A 12,287-nucleotide genomic window follows, 5' to 3' on the forward strand; every position below is an offset into this window, starting at 1 on the left:
TGTTTTTGATTTGATATTCCGACGTCAATATAGTTAAAAAGTAAACGGTTTTTGGTCTTATCTTTTATTTTATTTTTCACTAGTAATTAGCCGTATAAAAAAAGGGCGCCGCGATTTTTTTTTTCAAATAGTTTTATTCCGATCTGCGTTCCTTACGAGCGCCAACGGAAGGCAATAAATTTTATAATTTGATCGTTCAAGGGGCAGCAGACTAGAATTTGATAGTCATTAGTAAAAAAAAAAACAACTACCTTTTTATTATTCGGCGAATAAGAATATTTGTATTTGTTGCACCACTAGCTTTTATGTTTCTGGTTTTCGTCTTTTAGAGTAGCATATTTTATTTATTTTGACATAATAGTTTTAAGAAGCGCGAAAACAATATTAAGCTCCAGGGCTGGCATTCTATTAATTCAAGCTCACGTACAGTATTGTACCCAATATACGCGTGTGGGCTATTGTAATAAAACATCGATCATATTGGTGCGCGTGCGCTCATCGCCGTTAGCTAAGCAAATCGAGGGGTGGATACGGAAATGTGATAACATAGATCTAACGGACTAGAACTAATAAAGCTCAATAACAATTTGTAAGCTGAGTCGTAGATTGGTGTATAGTTTGGCTTATGAGGATATCACTCCTTAACTTCAAGTCATTGCTTATTTTAATGAGAGAGGTCAAATAATTCGTCTTTATGCTTGTAAAATGGGATATCCTAGACGTTTTTCAAACGCTTGATAAATGGCCGATACTTGTTACAAGTTTGCTTTCTTACTCTTCAGTATCTTTGTAACAAACTATTTCATTAGGAGACCACATTTATAACTCCTTAGCATTGTGTTGGAATGAATCGTGCAGAAGTGCACCATCGCGGATCCTCTAAACAATGGGTAATAGCGAACCAATGTAATACAATACAAATTCCTTACGAAAATCTATAGTTTTCCACACTAGTGTCTATTGCTCCTTTTTCATTGCGCTATGCAAATTACAGACTGCATTTGTTCAAAATATTGGACTGTATGTTAATTTGTTAAACGCATTGTGAATATAAACTTGTAGGTAAGGTTTAGTGCTGCTGTAAAAGGCAATCATCTAAAAAGCTGTGTTAATTGTTCTCATAAACGGTTGTGTTTACGATTTTGTATCATCGACAGTTGCATTCCAATCTGAAATAAAAATAATGTTTTTTTTATTGGCCTACTTTGGTGTCCCACTGCTGGGCAAAGGCCTCCCCTCGTTTTTCCACTCGTCCCTGTCATCGTCATTTTCCCACCATTTGGGGTAGAATGCGTCCAAATCGTCTCGCCATCTCCTTTTCGGTCTGCCTGAACCCCGGCCTGCTCCGTCTATGGTGTTCCGTGTGGGACCCACGTAACTCAGTAACCATTTTGGCCCACCTTTTCGTAAACAAGTAAACGTACTCGTCGACGTATTGTATATCCTGCCCATCTACTACTATGCTTTGTTTAGCTTGATTGGTCATCAACTGAGTTTTCGCTCTAGTCATTGTAAGACCAACCTCAAGGCTCGCCGTGCTGAGGTCTTGCAGCATTTGTTGCAGATGTGACGACGTGTGGGAGAAGAGGACTATGTCGTCAGCAAAGCGCAGGTTTGTTAACCTTTTGCCGCCGACTTCAATGCCCATCGTCTCCCATGAGACCGCCAGCTTTTGAAATATCTCTTGGAGACAACTGGTAAACAATTTTGGAGATAGCGGGTCGCCCTGTTTGATGCCTTTCCCAATGCTGAATACGGGACCGGGAAGCTGTGCTATTGTTGTAAATAGTTCCAACGAGTATGCCGGGTCTCTATACCCTGATTCTGCATGGCGGAAAATATAGCGGAATGTTTGACGCTGACGAATGCATTGCTATAATCAACAAAAGCAAGTATTGTAAAAATCATGGATTGTGGAAATAATTATATCTAATACTTTTATACCAATCTAATACCAATTGTGATTTGTCAATTGTTCTTCTCTAAAATGATTTACTTATATCATAAATGAATGGTATTGAAATGTACATATTAAAGAAATGATGACGATAATTAGTATTTTATTTATTTATCGTATGGCACATTTGCGCTGTATTTAGTTTTTGACTTTTTGAAAAGTAAAAATTAATCCTCCTATATTGCAAGCTGACCAGCAAACCCATTGCAATGACACCTAATTATTTTTTATCCTTAGTTCTTTGAAGATTTAACTATTTGGACCAAAACAGATTGGTTGCATCTGCACTGCACTATATCAGAGTCAGCGTGCAATTTTGCGGTTCGCCATTTCATTTAACTCTCAGTTTAGTAAGACATAGGGCCAGTTGCACCAACCATACTTAACAGACTGATCAGCATCACTAAATCAAGTACTATGAAAATTCCCATACAATAAAATTTTGCGAACGTTTAAACTGTGACAGACGGTTTGGTGCAACCGACCCATGATATATCTATGTATATGTAGTATTAAAATAATGTTAATGTGTTAATATTGCTAAGCCATTTTACTTAAATGGAATAAATGCAGGTATAAAAGTAAGTGCCTATAAACATTTTAACAACAAAATACTTAAACTAACAAATTAGTTAAAAGTCTAAGGGTCATAAAGCGAAATACAATAATGGGACGACGTAATTATGGAATGTAAAACCATAATTTGCTGTAGCTGTATTCAACTTGTTCGCATAGATTACTTCTTTAAGCATACTCCTGGGGGTATCTCATAAACAACTATAGGCTTCCAATAGAGCGCTGCACCGCTCGTTAAATATGTAAAAACGTGGCACGGCTCTGCCAATAAACTATTAAAAGATGTATTAAAATATAAACCTTAGTACATCACTAAGCACTCTCGTAAATACGCTATAAATAAATATGCATGGAAATGTAAGTAGTTGATGTAACATGGTATATGTATTATCTGTGTAAATATATAAATTACAAAACTAAAAACATAAGTCCAGCGTTTGTTAAAGAAGCAGTCGAACTTATGTGAGTCGGAATTTTTGTTAACATATTTTAAAGAAATACTTTTCTAAAAATAAATTCGGGTATGGTAATGCGATCGTACAACCTACAAATGTTAATAAATAAAGAAATAAATTATTGAGATGTAAGATTTTGGTAGGTTAAAATTCATAATAAACTATTTTCAAAAGGAATTCCGACATAACGTAGGTAGAAAGCTAAAAAGTTGTAAAAAATAAATCATTTTCGCAGTTAGTACGTATAGGTACTAGGTGCCGTGCAAGTAAATCGTAAACAATTTATATTTCCTCCTGGCAATCTTTTACAGCCCAGTATTTTATTTTATATTTACGCACTAAGAAGCTAATAACCGCAGGTGACTTGTAAATTGCAAACATGTGTTTACGAAGTTTCTTTAACGTTTTGTTTCTCGCAATGGATTTTAGGGGAGAGAAAAATGTAACCAGAGATTTATTAACGTCGATTTTACTTCAGGTATATGGTATATCTTTCATCTGTTAAAAGGTGTATGTCCAATTAATTAACGCCGCATTTCTTTTTACACATAAAAAAAAAACTTATAATAGTATAAAAGGCGCGGCCTCACTCTGAAAGGTACTTTTGTATCTTACGCACGTACATTGTACAATTGATGCTCACCCAAACCCGTTATGAATATTGTTAGCATGTTTTATACGACACCGCACTAGCATAGGTTATTGAAGTCTGTATATGTCATAGCAATAAAATAATATTTAGAACTAACAGACTAAGATTTCCATTTATAGGATGTTACTTATAACTATCAAGGGGTAACGAAGTGGTATTACCTGCTGAAAATGCGTAGAAAGGTATAGGAAGACATGCTTTGACAGAGGTAGGAAGAGGCCGGTGTCGATTTTAGTCGCAAAAATGTAAAATTGATAGATTTCGTCGATGAAATTGTACACCTTTTGTTACCAAATTGAAATAACAAGTACTGATTTCTATTAGCACGTCTTCTTATCTTGCCTTTTATCAGATCAATTTTTTGAAAACAGACTCACTAAATTAGTAATGATTTTTTTTCTGAAGGACGTTTAGGTAAACGCGCGTAAAGCACTGATTTTGTCGCTCTTATTTGTAAATTTCGTAAAGTTTGGACTGCTAAAAATGGTAAATTTGTATTACACATATTCTGTACTTGACCTTTATCAGATTACATTTTTGTTATATGACTTAGAGTTCGAGAAAATGAAAGTAAAACGAATTCAATTTTCTCCAGAAATTACTTCAAAACAAGTTACAATTTCTCTGAAAATCGACTTAATTTCAATTTCAATTTGGATACTTGAACAATCTACAACATTTGCTGAAACTATTCTTATACATCAATTTGTATAATTTACCACCATAATTTTTTGCTGAATTTTTAAAAACTGCCCCTTCTCTTCATATATTACCGGTGACGGACGCTCGCGACCTCATTATTAAAAGGCAAGATGAGAAAACGTGCTAATAGAAACCAATACTTGTTATTTAGATATTACGTAACAAAACGTGTATAATTTCAACGACTAAATCTATCAATTTAAAATTTTTGCTCCAAAATCGACTACGGCCTCTTAAGAGTATCATGCATTTGACGTAATATATGCAGCTTAAAGGCCAAGTGGGAATTGGAATATAGTTACTTTACATATTAATATTGTACTAATAATAATATAGTTATTAATATTAGACAAATACAAAACTACTAGAATCGGACCTAATGCCTTAAAACATTCCCTACCTCTGGGCTAAATATAAATTTGACAATTGGTGGGTGCAGTGAGAAAGCTTTTTAATTTGTGGGAACGCTAAGATACTACTATCAATAATTAACCATAACATCATCAATTCCTAGCGTATTCCCGGCTTTTTGCTACGGCTCATGGGAGCCTGCAGTTTGGTTGACAAAAAATTCAATTGGTGTAGGCACTAGTTTTCAGTAATCTCAGTAAATACATGAGAAAGCTTTAAATGTTGCATACTCTCTATTCTTTTGTGGTACGAATATGAGAGAAAACTCCTTTCGCATATAAGCTGAGACTTTAGTTGTCAAACAACAAGTAATTCCATATGAATAACGTACTTATACGTTTGTAATAAATGTTTAATAGAACTTCTATAATCAATTGCTATGTTAAATAGAGCCTTTCCTAGGAATCTTACCAGTTAATAGGATTACCATACGCTGCTTGAATGGTAACATGTCCTTGCCTTGTATATTTACACTCTGTACAGTTAACTGACATTGATTTCTCTTTCAGGCTTGCATAATTACCTTATTCAGGTCCTTGATGTAACAATGCCACAAAAACAAGCGGTTCCACGATTTCTAAAATGCATATTTTATAGAAATATTAGATAAGTTAAGTTACACATTATCTGATCAACGCCTATAGGTATTTAATTACTGTTCATGTTTTACTAATACTGTAACTGAATGTAAAATATTTTAATATAATTCCATTTCAAAAGTAATCAGAATGCCTTTAACGTCCTAAACATCCCTTGGGCGTGGATAGACTTGTAGGCCAATTCGAGTTTTCGTTTTTCGATCTGTTTCCGATATGATACTGATCTTTCTCGCAAAAGTGACGTTTTTTGTTAAATAAATGTCACTTTTGACACTGAGAGATCAGTATCATATCGGAAACAGATCGAATAACTAAAACTCGAATTGGCCTGTTACCTTTATTCATAAAACGCGTTAACTTTTATGTCGTAGTATCGCTAGGGGGTCCACAAACTTGTCGGATTAGCAATATGGTGCAAGTGTTTGTGGGCAGCGTCGGTGGCTGGGCCAAAAGCGGTGGCGATTATACTGTAACCAAGGCTATTTTGCCTTATACGGTAACTTAATATATTCGTCGTAAAGTGTTAGTCAACAATTTTGTTTCGTATGCTTTAACGAAGTACTTCTACTACTGTTTTCGTAGTCAGTATTTACTTCTACTCTTAGAACAGTTACAAAAGATTGCAAAAAAGAAAAAAATACAAAAAGATGATGTTATAGGGGTGATGTTATTTCATGAGACCTTTGCCCTATGTTACCAATTTTAGAGGATGGATACTTTCTGCTAAACTACGTCAAATTGTCGTTGTGGCAAGACAATCTCATCAACTGTTATGTTGTCACAGCGACAATTCATATGAAAGCTACGAGGGATTTCAGTTGCTTGATTAACTATCAAAATCCGCATGTTTTCCGCTGACGCCCAACACTCGAGTTCACTATACATACGCTAAACCCTTTCGAATGTTAATGCGAAGCGTGACATATTAATGCTACATGGTGCCCCGCCATTACTCAGCATAATTGTAGAGCCTAATCTCATGTTCGAGGGGCAGGTAAGAACCAAGCATCATTATGGTATTATAACGCGGCTTGACCCTATAATAATGGCCACAAAATGAGAGTTACATTATTCGAATTTAAACTGTTGTGAGACATACTAACATTAAATGATTTTACAGTATAGACTCACCTTTTTAAGTCACTCGTGCGACATGTTTCGGAGAGCCTAGGTCTCCTTTCTCAAGCACTAACAGTGCGAGCAGCGTTCACGACGGCCGTGTATCGCGTACTGAGAAAGGAGACCCTAGGCTCTCAGAAACATGTCGCGAGAGCGACTAAATCAAGTGTCTAAACCGTAAAATAATTTAAAGTTACATTATTCTTGAAATATGATGATCATTTTAATCAAGTATTTTAAGCAAATATTACTTTTGCCGATTTGACTATAACAAATTAAAGATCTAGGAAATAAATAAACGATTCAAAGTGCCATATTCACTATGGTGTTATTCCAATTTATATTTGGAAAAGGTGTTAAAATTAACCCATTACTAGCGTAGTAAATCTCTGTTTTGACATTTTGCTGGGACATCAGTTAGCCGCGACCACGACCAGTGAAACCTGTGTCGAAACGTCTGTAAATAAAGGTAACAAAATAAATTCGCGAATTTCGCGATAGACCCGACTTTAAATCTGATTTAATAGATGTCATGATAATGCTGACTGTTTAAGTTCTAATGTATTATTTTGCATACATAACTGATCAATTTATCAAAGGTAGGTTCGTTATTTTACAATATACCTTAGACATCATATAATGTGGACGAAACGTTATAAAACCAACGAAGGAGTTTTTCCGCGATTAAGTAACAAACCTACAGGCACTATTTCACGTAACTATTAGTATGGATTTATTGTAGACCCCTCCCACTCGGTGTTGACTTTGTATATATCTGCAGTCTAGGCAGTGGCTGAGACACGATCCTTCATGATTTACTAGGACTTTCAACAAGTAACGTGATATACATGATATTTATAATAAACTAACAGCTTCTATTTTAGATACTATACTGAACGTGAGCAAGGATTTCGTGATTGAAGTTTTATTAAATAATATATTATTAACAAATTTTCAATACCTATCACAGAATTCATCACCAATAGAAAAATTGTTCAAGCGATAAACACTATTTCGCCTAAACCCGTGTCCGGCGTCCAGTGTTTAGTTTATAGAATTGTTATATATAAATTCTCCCGAACCATCAGTGAAAGAAAATAGTTATTTGTACAACAAGAGAGCAAAGCTTGATATTTCTTCGAGTGCTTATTTTGAGTCCCGTGCAAGAGAAAGATTCTATAATAGACTTACGAGCGTAGCGAGTGAATCTAATTTAGAATCTTGAGCGCAGCAAGGGACTCAAAAGCACACGAGATGTAAATAATTTTGATCTCGTATAGTACACAAGACTTTTCATCTCAGCAGTCTTATCTCAGGAAGGAAAAATACAACCTGAAAAAAATTTATTTTATTTTATTTATTTTTTATTTTTATTTGAAAATATGTTACATGACTTTACAGAAATCCAATGCGCCATGAAACTTAAAATTAACATTAAACAAACAGGTTATTAAAAATAACAATCAGGTACAAACAAATATTTACAAATAACACAATTACAAATAACTATTACTAATTAAACTTTCACGGATGTAGGCCTCGCATCCATCACCTCACAGAATCTCAGGCATTCATTTCTCACAGACGCCCATCGCCACGCAAACAGGTCGCACTCGGGTGCTGATGCCAAGAGAGCATTCAACTGTGTGAGGGCACGGAGCAGCGGAGAGTTCAGGCGCGACACGGTGCGTCTCGCCGGCAAAGCCAACAGATCGCGTCGCCGCGGTCTGAGGGCTATCCTGGGGATGTCCGGTACATGTAGTCGCACGAGTCGACTCACCAGTTCTGGGCAGTCTGAATCACCGCGCAGGGTCCGACACGCAAACGTCAATAAGCTAAGGTTACGTCTCACCTCCAAAGAGTTGTAACCTAAGGCCCCAAGGAGATACTTCGTCGGATAGAGAAACGGGTAATAGCCAAACATTTTTTTGTATAAAAACCTTAAAAAGGCTTTTTGTACCTTTTCAAGAAGCAAACTGTAGGTAGATTCGTAGGGATGCCAAACGATCGATGATGTCTCAAGCTTGCTTCTTACTAGTGCATTATAGACAAGCCTGATCGCAACAGGATCGTTAAATTGACGAAGGTTGCGTACAACGAAGCCCAGTCTTCGAAAGCAGTCGCTAGCAAGCGTCGAGATATGCTCGTGGAAAGTAAGCCGCGTATCGAAGACCACACCCAGATCTTTAATAGAGCACACGCGGTTTATAGGCTCGGACCCCAGCACATATTGTGCATGCAACGGCATATGAGCACGGCTGAAAGTGCAGACGCAACATTTAGCCGGGTTGAACAGCAACTTGTTTTCGGTGCTCCAGAGAAAAACCGAGTCGATGTCCCTTTGTAACGACTCACAGTCAGTACTCTGCTCCACTCCATATACCAACTTAAGGTCATCTGCATATAGGAGACACTGAGCCGATTGAAGGACTGACCTGAGGTCGTTTACCATGATCCCAAATAAGAAAGGACCTAATATGGAGCCTTGACTGACCCCAGACCGGGTATGATAAGGGGCCGAGACAAAGCATCCATGCTTGACATACTGCTGCCGATCGCGTAGATAACTAGCGAAGAATGACAACAATGCGGGAGAAAAGCCAATCCGATCCAGTTTCGCCAACAACACATCGTTATCCACGCGATCGAAAGCCTTACTGAAATCAAAATAAAGGACATCGACTTGGATACCTCTATCCAGGTGCTCAGATATGCTATCAGCCAAAATTAATAGGTTGGTGTTAACCGAGCGACTATGTCTGAATCCATGTTGTGCGTCACATAAAAATGGCTTTACCTGTGCGCATAGAGTTCGGTGGACAATTGACTCAAAGAGCTTGGCCAGAGTGGAAAGGACGGCAATGGGCCTATAGTTTTCCACGATTGTGGCGTCATTTGCCTTTGGTATAGGTCTCACCCTCGAGAGTTTCCAGCGAAGAGGGTATGACCCAGTACAAAGTGCCAAATTAAAGATGAAGTGTAAAGGGACTTTAAGGTAATCCATACATCCCTTTACAACGTACGCTGGCAAGTTGTCCGGGCCCACCGCACACTTGGATTTAAGACGCTTTATCCCCGATACAACCTGTTCCATCGATACTGCATCTATATGGATGTAGTTGGCACTACGGTTAACATACTCAGTTCCCCGTACGTTAGGATCCAGAAGCGGGGTGTCAGGCAAAAATACCCCAGAGAAATAGCTCGCAAACGCATCAGCTACCTCAGCTCCAGTAAACAGCTTTCCATCTAACTTCACACTACTAGCGAACCCTCCCGTCGACTTCAGGCTGTCCAAGTGCTGCCAAAACGCCCTCGGATTATCCTTTACCTTGGTCTGAATTCTACCGATGTAGTCGTCGTAGGCTGAGGCTATTCGTCCTTTCAACTCAGACCTCAATTTTGCGAACACGTTATAAGACTCTTTGTTATTCGTGCGTTTCCATTCTCGGTGCAGGTCACTTTTTAGCCTCAGGTCATTAATGAGGTCTGCGGTGAACCAAACAGGATATCGTCTACTAGGCTTTCTCGGACGACTTCGTTTAGGAACGCAAGTGTCAAAGATTCCGTACAATATTTGGTAAAAGCTAAAATGTAATCCTTCTTCATCACTTTTTCGCTCATCTTTTCTTAAGATATTCTAACAATTAAGTTTAATTACTGCAATAAAACACAAAAACAAAACGAAATAAATTTCATTGAATTAATATAGAAATAACGAATATCAATTGACAGTTCAATCGACAACTTTTTTTGTTAAAAAAAAAACTTTGTAATATAGGGTCCGAATTGTAGATTATAGTAGAGGTCGTTAAAAGTAGAATTTTTTATTTTGCATGATAATCTTTGTACTTTTTTAAGTTTATTATTTTAAATGTACAATAAAATACGCAAAATATAGTGTCAATGAAATTTGAAACTTTTTTTTGTTAATTATTTATTACGAATTCATACGCGTAGGTGTTTTGGAACGATGCGTTCTGACTTATTTCGGGGGTCTATTATAAACTAACATTTTTGGTCTTGTTCTTTTTGCTAATGACATGAAAGGGACAAAGGGAATAAAATCCAAGTATTTCGTACTTGTATTAGGCCCAAATCGTCTAAATGACATTCGAATATAAAGGTTACTTGAATGTAATTTTGTCTCCCTCAAGTGAGCAAAATCGAATTTTGCTCACTCTTTTTGAGCAGCAAAGTACCCTTGTTCGTGCTGCTGAGGTGAAAAATATATTATTTTTGCGAAATGGATATTTCATTTACTTCCATTAGTAGTAATATGTACATAGCTTCAAGTTATTATCGATAGGTAATTCAACTAGGACTAGTTTTTGCTGAGAACCACTTGAGCGACTTTTAACCGGTCAGTGTTGTTAGACCACTTGATTCCAAATGCTTACGACAACCCAGATACAAAATAGTAAAAAGTTAAAACTTGACGCTTATTCGAGCATTGCCGTGCTAAGTATTCTGCTATTTGCATTAACGTTAGTCTTCGTGTCACTTAATTTAAGCAGAGACCTATATAACTCCGATATGAGACAGGGATTTCTATTAGACCGCGAACCAGGCACAAATTTCGTCAGTCATCGCCTCCCGGGCGAAAACTGCGGTTAACGGTTGTATATGATGAATCCTCGTGAACGTCAGCTGCCGCTCCGTTGGTGGGTTGAGGAATGGCAGCCACCGAAACGCGTAACACGGTCTTTCTGCCGAGGTACAACAGGCTGACGATTTGTTTTATTAACAATAGCATCTAAACTATCATCTGAAAAAGTATCAAACGGGAGGCGAGGACGCCGATGACTGAAGTTTTTTTTTACATGTTCATGTGACCAGCTGACGGTCTTTCCACAGCGATACAATCGGCTGACGATTTTGTTTATTCACAATAGCATCTAAAATTTCAAAATATAGATATTTTCCATGGAACGCTATGTAACTTCAAACGATTATCCTTAAAATGTATTCAACAGACATAATATTGTTTTTACATATTGTTCTTCATACCTATTGTTTTTAGTATTGTTTTTACATAACTGCAAGTTTTCTGGCACTATTTACTAACACTCCTTTAATTAAAAACTGTAATAGATGTCATATATTAAAGAAAAAGTGACGAAGCCCTCCTGTCCCCGCCTTCACCACTGGAGGGCTTCGTCACTTTTTCTTTAATATATGACATCTATTACAGTTTTTTAATTTATATATAGTAGTGTGACTACTTAAAAAACACAAATCAAAATATTTAATAAAATAATTTGATTTGTTCCCAAACTTGTTCACTCCTTTAATTGTTATCAACGATTGAAATCGATAATTCATAAAGATACTTTCAAATAAAATGCTTTAATGTTTAGGTTTACATAAATTTAATTAAGGAAAGTGTAAGTCTACAATATTACTAACTACCCTTGTACCTAATGTTACATATACGAGACTGTTTGTTTCTTAATAAATAAAATAAAATAAACTATCATCTGACAAAGTATCAAGCGGGAGGCGATTACAATTTTTTTTATAGACTTTATTTGCTGCCATTCCTCAACCCACCAACGGAGCGGCCACTAACGTTCACGAGGCTTCATCATACATAGCCGTTAACCATTATACGAGTTTTCGCCCGGGAGGCGATTGGTCATTGAAACCTGTTCCTGGCCCGCGGTCTATTTACTATGGGTCGCAAGCCTCCCAATGCAGCCCGCGAAAAAAGTCAAACTCCATACAAGCCAGCAAGGAAACAAGAGGCCTGACCGGGGCCCTCGTGTCAAAAAGTTTGGAGATTCTTCCTCCGATTTAAGAAAAAGTTACAAAGT

The 12,287-nt window shown here is 36.9% G+C and overlaps 1 protein-coding gene across 1 annotated transcript in view; it reads left to right on the top strand.

Moving 5' to 3' along the window:
* The window catches only part of LOC134752256 (cadherin-99C), a 152,188-nt gene that overhangs the window by 111,574 nt on the left and 28,327 nt on the right, over positions 1-12,287 (top strand). The window lies entirely within an intron of this gene.

Source organism: Cydia strobilella, chromosome 2, assembly GCF_947568885.1.
Source record: "Cydia strobilella chromosome 2, ilCydStro3.1, whole genome shotgun sequence".
NCBI lineage: Eukaryota > Metazoa > Arthropoda > Insecta > Lepidoptera > Tortricidae > Cydia > Cydia strobilella.